The following is a 13,126-nucleotide window of genomic DNA, read 5'->3' on the forward strand; positions in this document are numbered from 1 at the left end:
CCTCGGGCCACAGCATCGGCACCAGCTCCTCAGCCGCCTTCCGGAGCTCCCAGCCAAGCTTGGTGATGGGATCAACGCGGGCAGCCATGGACGCCAGGTAGTCCTCCATGGAGAAGTACTCTGAGCTGCCCTCGCCGGTCTCCCGCCTCCTGGACTCGCGTGCAACGCCAACGGCTGCCAAGGCCGCGTCCTGCGTCTCCGGGAAGGCCGCTGCAAAAAGAAGCAAGTCAGAAATCATAGAAGCCGAAATAAGCTGAAAAACGCAAATTTTCGAAGTCCTAAAGTAAGCCTGGCGGCGAAGACGGAGATTCCGAAGCTCTAAAGTAAGACTGGCGGCAGCCGGCACGAGCCGACTGCCCCCAGCCCGAAGATGGAGATTTCGAAGGATAAAAGAAAAAGCCTGGCGGCAGCCGGCAAGAACCGACTGCCCCCAGCCCGAAGATGGGATAGCAAAGAAATCAGAAGTTTCTGCTGCCGGCTGCCAACGAAAGCCGTCGGCCGACAGCCGAAAGCCGGCAAAGGGAAAGGAACATAGAGATGCACTCACCCGCCAAGCCGCGATCAAGCGCGCCAAACTCGTCCGTCCAGCGCTTGGCGGTAGCCGTCAGCTCCGTGGACTTGGCGGTAACCTCCTCCTGCAGCGCAAGCCGCTGCCTCTCCACCTCCGTCAGCCGCCGGCTCAGATCCTCCACCTTCTCCTTCTCCGCCGTCCTAAGGGAGTTGAGCTCAGTGAGGTGGTTCTGCTCTAGCAGGCGCAGCCGCGTCAGCTCCTGCTCAGCCAGCTTGAGCTTGGTGGTGGCAGATCGGCCCGCCTCCTCGCTCTCGGCGCACTGGGCGCGAGCAGCCCGGAGATCCGACTCCAGCCGCGGGACCTTGGCGGCTTCAACTGCGAGGCGGCCGGAGTGAAACGTCAGCCAACCAAGACAAAAAAGAAAACAAGACACCGAGTCGAAAGAGGCAGGAACTTACCCTTGGCGGCCTCCAGCTCGCGAGCCAAGTCGGCCCGATCCAGCTTGGCCTTGTGGTAATGGGTAACGGCGCGGTTGTACAGAGTGGTGCGCCGATCCATCATAGCCTAAGGAAAAAATAAAGTCAGACAGATAGGCGAAACCCGCGCCGGCTCCAAGCAGCCGGCCCATGCCTCGGAGGGCTACCAGGATGATAACCAAATCAAAAACAGATGAAGCTCACCTTGCCGGCTTCCTCCACCTTGGCGAGGTTGGCTGCGGTCTCCGCGGCCCTAGCCTTGAGGTTGGCCTGCAGGCTGGAGAAGAACATCTCCACCGATGCCTGGCCGGGGTTCCCCTCCCGGCTGGTCACCTCGTAAGAGTCAGCGCGGAGCCACGCCTGCTCCATGGTGCCGGCCGAGCCAAGGCTGGAGTCGGAGGCGGATGGCACATACAGAAGCATGGCACCCTTGGCCACGTGCAGGCCCTGCTGCGGCGCCGATGGGGCTTCAGTCCTCACCAGCGCGCGCGAGTCGGTGCCCTCCGTGTGCGCCGGCTCATCCCTTGCCGGCTCCTGCCTGGCCGGCTCCCCCGTCGTCGGCTCCGGTGGTGGCGGCGCTCCGGGCGATGCAGATGGCCCAGTTGGCGCAGTCGTCTCCGGCGCCTGAGGTGCCCCCTCCGGGCTCCCATCCAGCACCACCACGCTCGGCCTGGCTCCGGCTCCGGTCGCGGGCGGCGCAGCCCGCCGGCTCCGGCTCCGGTTGAAGGCGGCATGCCCGGCCGGCCCCAGCAGCTGGGTCCGTAAGACGAGTCCGGCGCGGGAACATGTCGTCCGGCCGTCGGCTGCCGCGTCGGCTCGGCCCGCGTGCCGCGATCAGGCGCCGTGGCCAGCGGCACGGCAAAGGAAGGCGCCCCTGCGGGAGGCGGAGTACCCGCAGGCGGCGGCGGTGTAGGTGCGCGCGAGGAAGGCTGCGGCGTCGGCTCCCTCCTTTGGCGCAGAGGCGGCGACACGACGCGCGGAGCCTGCCGGGAGCCGCCCCCCTGGGTAAACTTGATGGGGGCCCTAGCCGGACAAACAAAGAGAAAATAAGCATAGAGAGTAAGGAAAGAAAAGGAATCAAACAAGAAAGAGAAAAGAGAGCTCACCCGGCCTGCTCCGGCACCTTCTTCGGCTGAAGCCGGCGGAGCTTCTTCGCCTTCGACTCCAAGGTGGCGGTGGAGCCGACCCGCTTCCTCCCCTTGGGCGCCGAGGTCGCCGTGGTGCTTGGCGGCCTCACGCGCAGAGGCACGGCGGGGATTGGCCCCGTGCCGGACGTCGCCGGCTCCTCGTCCTCCTGCTGCTCCGGTGAAGGGGGCGGATTGTGCTCCCCCTGGCCGCCTAGATCAGGCGCCTGCAGCAGGTCGTCGTCGCCGGCCTGGTCGCCGGCTTGGTCAGCCGGATCGACGTGATCCGGCGTCCACCTCCTGGTCACCAGGTCGCCGTCCTCGGTGTTCTGGCGCTCAAAAAGCTAGAAAAACAGAAAACATGAGCAAACAACAAGCCGGAAGTCGGCAGAAGAAAAAGGAAGTCGGCCTCGTAGCCGCAAGCCGGAAATTGGCAAAGACACAAAGCTTACCCGCTCTGGTGGATGGTCCCTGTCGCGGGGCGCCAGCCCGTAGTTCCAGTCGTCCGGCACATTTGCCTTGGTGATGTTATTCACCCGGCTGGCCACCTGGGCCTTGGAGAGCGGTGCCTTGGACGTCCGGTTCGGGTCGAACCGGCCGGACATGTGCCCGATTTTGTGGGTGCGCATCTGGAGCGGCAGCACCCGGCGCTCAGCGACGGTGCAGAGGAGTTCTTCGGCGGTCAGCCCATTCTCGACCGCTGCCGCCAGGAAGTCCCAAAGCTGGTTCACCTCAGCGTCCGGATCCGTTGTGCGGGCGTTGTAGCTCCAGTTGATCCGGCCGACTGGAGGGGCCGGGTTGAACTCCGGCAGGTTGATCCGGTCGACGAGCTGCCCCTCGTTGCGCACATAGAAGAACGACATCTGCCAGTTCTTCACCGAGTCAACGGTGGGGATTTTGGGGAAAGGCGTACCGGGCCGAGTGTAGATCGAGGCGGCACCGCAGGCCCGCAGGCGGCCCTCGGTGGTCTGCGCCTTCAAGTAGAACAGCCGGCTCCAGAAGTCGATGTCCGGCCACAAGCCGGCGTAGGCCTCCATGAACGCGACGAAGCAGCTGAGGAGGACGCACGTGTTGGCCGGCAGGTGGTGCGGCTGCAGGCCGAAGTTGTCGAGGAACTGCCGGAAGAATGTGGAAGCCGGCAGGCCCAGCCCGCGATCGAGGTGCGCGCCGAAGACGACGCGCTCGCCGGGCTCCGGCGTGGGCTCCGTCTCCTCGCCGGGCACCCGCGTGACCACCGACCGCGGGATCCGGCGGAGGCGCACCAACCGCTCGATGTCGTCCTCCCGCATGTACGAGCCCCTCCACGATCCGCTCGGGGAGGCCATTGTCGAGGCTGAGGAAGAAGATGACCAAGAGAGGCGAAACGGCGAGGAAGAGCCTTGCGACCGCGGCGGCGATAACGGCGGCTGAGGACGCGCCGTCGAAACGCGCGGCCCCGTGGCGCCGGATTGGTGGAGTGGCGGCGGCGGCCCGGCGGGAGAACGTCGGGGCAGTCGCTCGCCGGAGTTCGCCAGGAGGTTGCTGGAGGAGAAGTGTTGGCGTGCGACGGAGCGCTCGAGCGAAGAAAGGAGAGAGCTTGAGCGAGAGAACGAAGAGCGCGAGGAAGAAGAAGGGCGCCTCGGTACCGCTACCGGGGGCATTTATAGCCGCCTGGCGCGCCAGTTGCGCGGCCACGTGGCGATCGTAACTCCTCCCACTACCACGACGGTTACCGAAAACGGCCACACCACGTCGCCCACGACCACACCGGATCCGGAGGAACACTGATGTGACCAGACGAACCGACCGCAGGGCCAGGCGTCAGACTGGTCAAGTCGGGCGCAGGGCCCGAGGCGGCGGAGACTCCGGCGTGCCGCAAGCCGGAGCCGGACAATAAGTTCAACTCGGACCAACAGTCATCAGCAAGGCGGAGACGCCACCAAAACTTGCGAGAAAGCAAAAGCTGCATAAGTGCAAAAAGCGGCCGGCTAGAAGCAGCCGGCAGGAACGAGCCGGATGAGGGCGCAGCCGGCTGAATGGGAATTCTCAGTCGGCCCCTCCAAGCGCCGTCAAATAAATTCAAGAAGCCAGGAAAACCTGCCTAGGTCCTTCTAAACGCAGGACCTTGCCAGCTTCGGGGGCTAATGTCGGGGGGAAGACCCCAGGTAGGGCAATGGACGCAGAGTAGCTGGCTGGCCACTAGCCGGCTCGCGGAAAAGGCCGGCTGAGGAGCAGCCGGCTGGCGCCGTGGCCGGCTGGTCCGGAAGTCGGCTGGCTCTAGGTCCTAGTCGGCCTGGCTACGGCCGCCAATGCTGTAGCTGGGCCGGCTTCTACAAGCCATATCCGACTGGGGTTTGTACCTCAGACCGACTCGAGGCTGGCGAGTCTTGCACTGGAAGGAACCGGGTTGGTAATCCGGGTTCCCAAAGTCCACGCTGACTTCATCCTCCGTAAAGCGCGGGGCACTGTGGAGCAATAGTGCCACGGGCCGGACAGGCCCTCATGGCTTACGACGATCCGTACTGGCTACAGTGGCTGACGGCGACAGGGACACCTCCTCTCCATACCGCTGACCGTGGCAGCCGGATGGGACAGGCCATGAGGCCTCAACGACTCCTGACGTCACCGCCTCGGGAAGGAGCGGAAGCCGGAGCCGGCCAAGCCGGCCAGTAAACTATAGGGTCTTATATGTAAAGTGCCGGTGCCTATATAAGCCGCACTACCCCCTCTCGTGTAGGGGATCGATCATTTCTTACTCCATTCCACCCTCAGCGCTGCCCTGTGAGAGAGATCATCGTCTCCCTTAGCCTCCCAGGAGCAGCCGGACACAGCTCTAGGAGCACCATTGTATTGTGTGATCATCATATACACTCTAGCAGGAGTAGAGGTTTTACCTCCATCGGAGGGCCTCGAACCTGGGTACGTCGCCGTGTCGCTCGTCCCCATACCCGCATCCGGATACCGCCGTGAGATCCCTCAGGAACCACTTCGATTAGCCACCCTATGGCATATGCCGTGACGATACCACGACAGAAACTCCTTTGGTCTAACCTTCTTATTGTAGGCACGAGCTACCCTGGCTTTGTTCTCTTTAATCCTCTCCAACGACCAAAGCCTAAGTTCTGTTGCGTCCTCAATAGTGTCACTCATCAAAGCTGCATACTCTTCAGCTGTTAGATCATTCTGAAATGTGACACGTCTTGATCCAGCCGTAATTTCCCAAGGTAATACGGCTTCCTGTCCATAGACGAGCTGGTATGGCGAAGTTTTTATAGCTCCATGGCACGACATGCGGTAGGCCCACAAAGCTTCTGATAACTTTTCATGCCAATCCCTAGGGTTCTCGTCAATTTTTCTCTTGATCAGCTTGATCAGGGTCTGATTGGACGCTTCAGCTTGCCCATTAGCTTGAGCATAGTATGGAGATGATCGGATCAGCTTAATCCCCATGTCATCGCAGAACTTTCTGAATTCTTTAGAAATAAAGACCGAACCTCCATCGGTCGTGATAGTCTGGGGAATCCCGAACCTATGAATGACGTGTTCTTTCACAAACTTGATCACATCTTCTGATTTCACCTTCTTCATAGGGACGGCCTCCACCCACTTGGTGAAGTAATCTGTGATGACCAAAATCCATTCATGTTTTTTGCTCGACGCCGGATGGATTTCGCCGATCATATCCATGCCCCACCCTCGAAACGGCCAAGGCTTGATGATAGGGTTCATTGCTGATGCGGGTACCATCTGAATCTTCCCGAACATCTGGCACGCTTGGCACCCCTTGTAGTATTTGAAGCAATCTTCAAGCATGGTGGGCCAATAAAATCCTGATCGCCTAATTAGCCACTTCATCTTATGAGCCGACTGATGAGTCCCACAGGCGCCTTCATGCACCTCATGTAAGAGCCGATTAGACTCAGTTGGTCCCAGGCACTTGAGTAGTAACCCTTCCAACGTCCTGTAGAACATGTCGTCTCCTATGAGGACATACTTCATGGCTCTGTATCTTACCCGTTTAGGTGCCCCCCGAGCCGAATCTTTTAAGTAATTGAAGATTTCGGCTCTCCAATCATCCTGTTCCAGGAACTGCACCTAAACTTCTGACCCGTCAGATATGTCTATATAGCCTGACGCCATTTGTGCGAGATTGTTGGCCTCGGTGTTCTGGGATCTTGGGACCCAATTAAAGTTGATGTACCGGAACTGTGTCATCAACTCACGGCATTCCATCCAATATGGGAAAAGCGATTCACTCTCGCACTTATATTCATCTGTGAGCTGGTTAATCACCAACTTGGAGTCTCCAAAAAGCTCTACTGCTTCTGCCCCGGCTTCCAAAGATAACCGCATTCCCTTACGTACTGCCTCATATTCTGCGACGTTGTTGGTGCAAGGGGTAGATAGTCTGATGGAAAAGGAGTACGCTGCCCCCCGAGGCGACACGAGCAGAATGCCGATGCCACAACCATCGTCGCAAGACGATCCATCGAAGAACATAGCCCATGCACGAATAGATAGTGCTGCTATATTGGTACTGATCTGTTCAGCTATAAGATCGGCCAACGCTTGCCCCTTGACTGCTTTCGCAGGCTGATACCGAAGATCGAACTCTGACAACGCAAACATCCACTTACCAAGTCAGCCTTTCAAAACAGGGGCCGATAGCATGTGCTTGACAACGTCTGACTTGCATATGACGATGATCTCTGCCGTCAAAAGGATGTGATGAAGCTTGGTGCAGGTGAAGAACAAGCAGAGGCAAAGCTTCTCGACTTCAGGATACCTTGTCTCTGCGTCCAACATCCTTCTGCTGAGGTAGAAAACGACCTTTTCAACACCCTCGTAGAGTTGCACCACCACCGAAGCGATGGACGTGCCAGCTACTGACAAGTAGATGTAGAACGGCCTGTCTTGCTGGGGCGGAACTAGCACAGGCGGCGTCGTCAGGTACCGCTTAATCTCATCAAATGCCTGCTGCTGTTCTGCCCCCCAGTGAAACTCGTCGTCAGATTTAGTTTTCACCAGTGCCATGAACGGCTCGATTCGTCCGGACAGATTAGAGATGAATCGTCGGACAAAATTGATCTTGCCGATGAGACGTTGGAGTTCCTTCTTCGTGGTGGGCGGCTGCATGGTACGCACCGCCTCTTGACTTTTCAGGCCGATCTCAATTCCCCGTTCATGAACCAGAAAACCTAGGAACTGACCAGCCGTTACACCAAAAGCACACTTCTTCGGATTCATTCTCAGTCCGAACTTCCGAGTTCGGTCTAGGATGCGCCGTAAATCATCCAAGTGTCCCTCCATGGAGACAGATTTGACTACCACGTTGTCGATGTAGATTTCCACTAACTTGCCGATCAGATCGTGAAATATATAATTCATAGCTCGTTGGTATGTTGCGCCAGCATTCTTCAATCCAAAGGTCATGACTACATATTCGAACAAGCCTACTGCCACTGGTACTCTGAATGCGGTCTTGTGTATATCTTCTGGAGCCATGAAGATTTGGTTATAGCCGGCGTTGCCATCCATGAAGCTCAACACCTTGTGGCCAGCAGCTGTATTGATCAATGTTTCTGCCACAGGCATCGGATACTCATCTTTTGGGGTGGCTCCGTTGAGATCTCGGAAATCGATGGCCACACGCCATCGGCCGTCCTTCTTTTCTACAGGAACGATACTGGAGATCCACTCAGCATACCTGCATGGCCTGATGAACCCGGCGGCCAACATCTTCTCGATCTCTTTCCTGACTTCTTCCAGAATTTTGGCCCTCATCTGACGTGCCCGTTGTTGGAACGGCCGAAATCCTTTCTTAAGGGGGAGCCGATGTTCGATGATGCTCCTGTCTAAACCAGGCATCTCTGTGTAATCCCATGCAAAGCAATCTGGGTATTCTTTTAACAGAGCTATCATCTGACCCCTGAGCTGTGGATCTAACTTCTTGCTGATAAAAGTTGGTCGCGGCTTATCCCCAGGACCGATGTCGACTTCCTCTAGCTCATCAGCCGATGTAAACCCATACCCTAGCTTTCCGTCACCTGTGAGGTCGACGCCACATACTGGGAGAGCAGGTGGTACGGATAATACGGGCCGATCGCTAGAATCGGCCTTCATCTTGATCATCACCAGGATCTTTTGGCAGTGTCGGGGCCGATCGCGTGGAACAGCTTCCTTCTTATCTTCGCTGTGAGAGCAGCTGCCCTCGTCTCTACCCTTACCAGGGCGGTGCCCAAGTTCTACCATGTTGATGTTGAACGAGTATCTTGGCTGGCACCTCCCAGGGTACATGTCTTCCACCATGTCAACGGCGCATGCCGGTGAATTCGGCACTTCTGGTGCTGCCAACGCGAATGGCAGCGGTGGACGGGACTGGAGTGGCATCTCTCCTTGGTATGTCCCGAGAGCTGGTCCTGACGGAGAGTACTGGTGCCTCATGATCTCCTGGATCACCCGAAGAGCGACATGCTCCAAAGTGTTCACCAAGTTCTCAGAGTGGCGGTGTAGCGAGTGAGCTACCATGAAGTTGATCTCCTGACGCAGGGACCTGGTGCGTTCTTCTGATGGGGCGGATAGGTCTATTCCATCGAGCGCACCTTCAGGCGAGAACCCTTTCCACCTGATGCCATGTGAACGGGTTCTGTGAAAAGAGCCGATGAGGTCGGCTTCGAGGATCGCCTTGACCTCGTCATACTTCTTCTTGAGCTCATCGGTCAGATCCTCGTACGTGACTGGGGTGCCGTCCGCCATCTCGGATGTAGATGGCGATGTGGTTGATGTAGAAGATTGTCCCACTGGGCGTGCCAGAATGTGTTGCGGTCAGAAACCCACCGGCGAGCAGCGACGGACAACACAGGAGAGCCGGGAACAACTTAGGGCTGCGGCTGGCCCTGGTCCCTCCGAGCGACGGCCCGCAAAGAACTCCGGCACGCACGTCCGATGCTGGTGCAAGGGCGTGCCACCTGACCTATACCTGGTCAGGAAGGTGATGGAGATGCCTCGCTTAGTTTCCTGCATGGCATACACGTAAACATTAAATACGAGCCTCGATCGGCTCTCAGGTTGTCCTGTGAATCGGCTCAAAGAGCCGATCCACCCATGATTCGCACAAGGTGTACGAATATATGGTGGTCCTGCTTGATCAAGATAAAGCTAAAGCGATCTACGATGATTTAGGGTTTTCACCGCATAATCGGATCATCCTACTCACGATTGGGCCTCGCGGTCACGCACGGTGATCGTAAGCCGATCCTAGACAAGGCCTAAAAACCAACGCGAGGTTGATCCCCGGAACATCCTGTCTAGGGCTAGCAAACGACACCCTACGCGCCGCTGGATCCTCCAACCCTTTGTAAGGCCTAACTATTGCAGATATTAAACTAATCCTTGAAGAACAAGGAGCAACCGTAACGGATCAGATCTACTACATAATGATCAAGCGGGGTGCCGCCCCTACACCTAAGATAGGTGTAAGGGCGGCTAGATGCATAAGGGTTGCACTACGACAGCATATGAAACGAAGAACAATGCTAACCCTAACACATCTAAGATAATTATGTTGCTCGCCATCAAAAAGGCTTCAGTACGAGCAACGCATGAACAACTGATAAACTTATACTGCCTAGATCGCAAGATGCGATCTAGGCAGCATGATGCTTACCCGGAAGAAACCCTCGAGACGAAGGAGTTGGTGATGCGCCTAGATTGATTTGTGGTGAACGTTGGTTGTTGTTTATTTTATAAACCCTAGATACATATTTATAGTCCGTAGACTCTCTAACGTGGGAATAATCCCAACCGTGCACGAGACAAGCTCTAACTAACCGACACATAATCTACTATATTACAGATACATGGGCAAACTAGCCCAAACTTTGCATATAGGGCCGATTCATGTATATCCTTCCATGTATAATCTTCAAGCCCATCTTGATCGCGGCCCACCTCCGACTCGGTCAAATTCCGGTGATAACAGGCGCCCCAGACAAAAGAAAGTCTATGATGAAACATCGGCTGGCACAAACATGGTGTTCATCCTTCCGACGGAGTTTAGTGCTCCAGGATTAGACGAAGCACCTGTGGCACAACTTGACTGCGGCCCACGGCCAGTTATCTTTGTGAAGCCACGAGAAAGAAGCTACAGACATCTGAAGGCCCTGTACTTGCGAGGTTATATCGATGGGCAGCCTGTCAACAAGATGCTGGTGGACACCGGAGCGGCAGTCAACATTATGCCATACTCTATGCTACGTCGGTTGGGACGCTCTAGCTCGGATCTGATCAAGACCAACGTGACATTGAGCGATTTCAACGGCCAAGCGTCTGACGCACAAGGTGTTCTGAACGTGGATCTGACCGTAGGAAGGAAAACCATCCCTACGACGTTCTTTATTGTCGATAGCAAGAGCACCTATGTTGTCCTGCTAGGAAGAGATTGGATCCACGCCAACTGTTGCATTCCATCCACGATGCACCAATGCGTAATACAGTGGGATGGAGATGAAGTAGAGGTCGTCCATGCAGATGACTCAGCCGAGATTTCAACGGCTGGCATGAACGCTTGGGAGACAACAGGCCAAGAGCCACTCTCAGGCATCAATTTGGACGACTGCGAGCGCATCGACGTGACGAAGGACGGGGTTAGGCTGGTCTTATCCACCGGCCTGACCGTATAGCAAGAACAAACCTATGGACAAACGTGGCAAGGCCGATCCTTGGGATCGGCCCCAAAGATCTATGGAGGAACATTGCAAAACCTTCATTGAGCGATTCAGTCAACGTGGAGGCCGATTCCAGCAATCGGCCAAAATTATCCTCACCACACATTCTGCCTGTCTTCAACGTCAATCTAATGGGCAGCGGTTTTACGTCGGCTGATGAGCTGGAAAAAATCAACATTGGTCCTACCAGAGCCGACGTTCAAATACAGTGCCTTGGCTAACTACAGAGCCGATATCCGCAGTTACCTGGCAGATTCGGCTCGGGGGGCACCTAATCAGATGAACATGTGCGATACATGTGCAGTGAAATATTGGGGGCCGATAGAAAAAATCGGCCAGTAAAAAAATTCACATGGTATACAGCCGATGCACGGACATCGACTTTAGAGCTAAGAAACAAAGCCGATGCACAGCCATCGACTCTAGTACAATTACACAGGATCTACCCGCTGCGTGTTCAAGACACGGATTTTCACCTAGTCGGTCTTCAGTTCAGCTTCGAGGCCTTCTGCTTCTTTGAGGGAGTGAACAATGAGAGCTTCCTCAGCTGCAATGAGCCGATTTTGGTGCCCGAACTTTCTCTTCGAGGACTTCCAACCCTTTGCACCAGTTCAGTAGTACTGTCAGAAGCGTCAGTTTTGGCATGCGAAGCAGCCTTTTGCTCTTTAAGCCGTTGGTGTTTCGTCTACAATATCGGCTTTCAACGGAAGAAGAGGCGATCGATGGGGGTAAGTTGGCTGGCTCTGCATGGTGGCTGTCTCAGAATTACCTGAGTTCAAAGCCCTTTGTCTGATCTGTGCATCCTCACCGCTATTCTCGCCTTGACTAAGGCTCGGGGGGCAGCTGGCCTGGTAGATGCACTGTTTTTAGAAGCCGATTGGGGTGTCATCGGCTGGTCCTTCGTCGCAACCTTCTTCAAAAAATGGTGAGTTCTTGCAGAAGAGGATCACTGGAGCTGGTAGGAGGAATTTAAGGGCTCTCTTGAAGGCAAGGGTCTTCCACATTATCCACCAGATCTCAAAGTCATCAGTCGAAGAGTTGAAGGATAGATTGTGAAGAACCGATGCGTTGCCATCGGCTCATTGAGCATTGGCTAAGTGAACAATCGGCAAAGTCAGTATGAGGGGAAATCGGCTTAAAGGAAATCGGCAAAATCAAACTGGGAGAAATTCTTCATTGATAAAAAGGATTTCTTACATAAAGAGCTGATTGCTCTCAAGGAAGTACTAGGGGATACATTGCCCCATCTACTACTGCTGATCCTATACTAAGGGTCCTATCTACGGGCCGTCGCTGCCCTCGTCGTCACCGTCGTCGCCGCTGTCGGCGCTACTCCCGACGGGCTCGTCGTCGCTGCTGCAGCGGCCGCCGGCGGGGCCCTCGTTGTCCTCGTCCTCCTCGTCAGCGTCGTCGTCGTCGCTGTCGAAGTCGCTGAGGTTCCCCGGCCAGGGGCAGAAGCGCTTGGCCGGCGGTTCATCGGAGGAGGTGTCGTCCTCCTCCTCCTTCTCCTCCTCCTCCTCCTCGGGGGAGGTGAAGTCATCGCAGGAGAAGCGATCATCATCGCTCTCCTCCTCCTTTCCCCGTCGGCGAGGAAGTGGAGGTCACTTTCCCCGTCGGTCGAGGACTCCTCCCCGGCTTCGATGGCGCGGCGGGTGTTGGCCGCGTGGGCCTCCTCCGGGTCCCACTCCGGCGTCGGCTCGCGGGAGGAGGAGGATTGGATGGGAAGACCCGATGAGGCAGAGGAGGAAGAAGACATGGTGGCGCAGGAGGGCTTTTGGAGTGCTAATGCGAAGGGGATGAAGAAGCAAACTGTTTGGAGCGGTTAAATAAAAGGGGATATAGTGGAGATTCAATGCCACAGCAGTTTCCGAGGAAGTGGTGCCCAACAAAAAAAAATTGCCAGGTCACGCGGAGATGTTGAGAAGGCAAGGCATCATGATGAAGGATACTGCGACGGTTCTGCCACAACATGACCCGACAAAGAAAAAGCAGAGTGATTTTGGAATTATCAATTCCAAAACCAGGGGGGCATGTGTTATCACCAGAATTTGACCGAGTCAGAGGTGGGCCGCGATCAAGATGGGCTTGAAGAATATACATGGAAGGAATACATGAATCGGTCTTATATGCAAAGTTTGGGCTAGTTCGCCCGTGTATCTGTAATATAGTAGGATACGTATCGATTAGATAGAGTTTGGCTCATGCCTGTTGGGATTATTCCCACGTTAGAAAGTCTACGGACTATAAATATGTATCTAGGGTTTATGAAATAAACAACAATCACGTTCACCACAAACCAATCTAGGCGCA

This window comes from Lolium perenne, chromosome 1 (assembly GCF_019359855.2).
Source record: "Lolium perenne isolate Kyuss_39 chromosome 1, Kyuss_2.0, whole genome shotgun sequence".
Taxonomy (NCBI): Eukaryota; Viridiplantae; Streptophyta; class Magnoliopsida; order Poales; family Poaceae; genus Lolium; species Lolium perenne.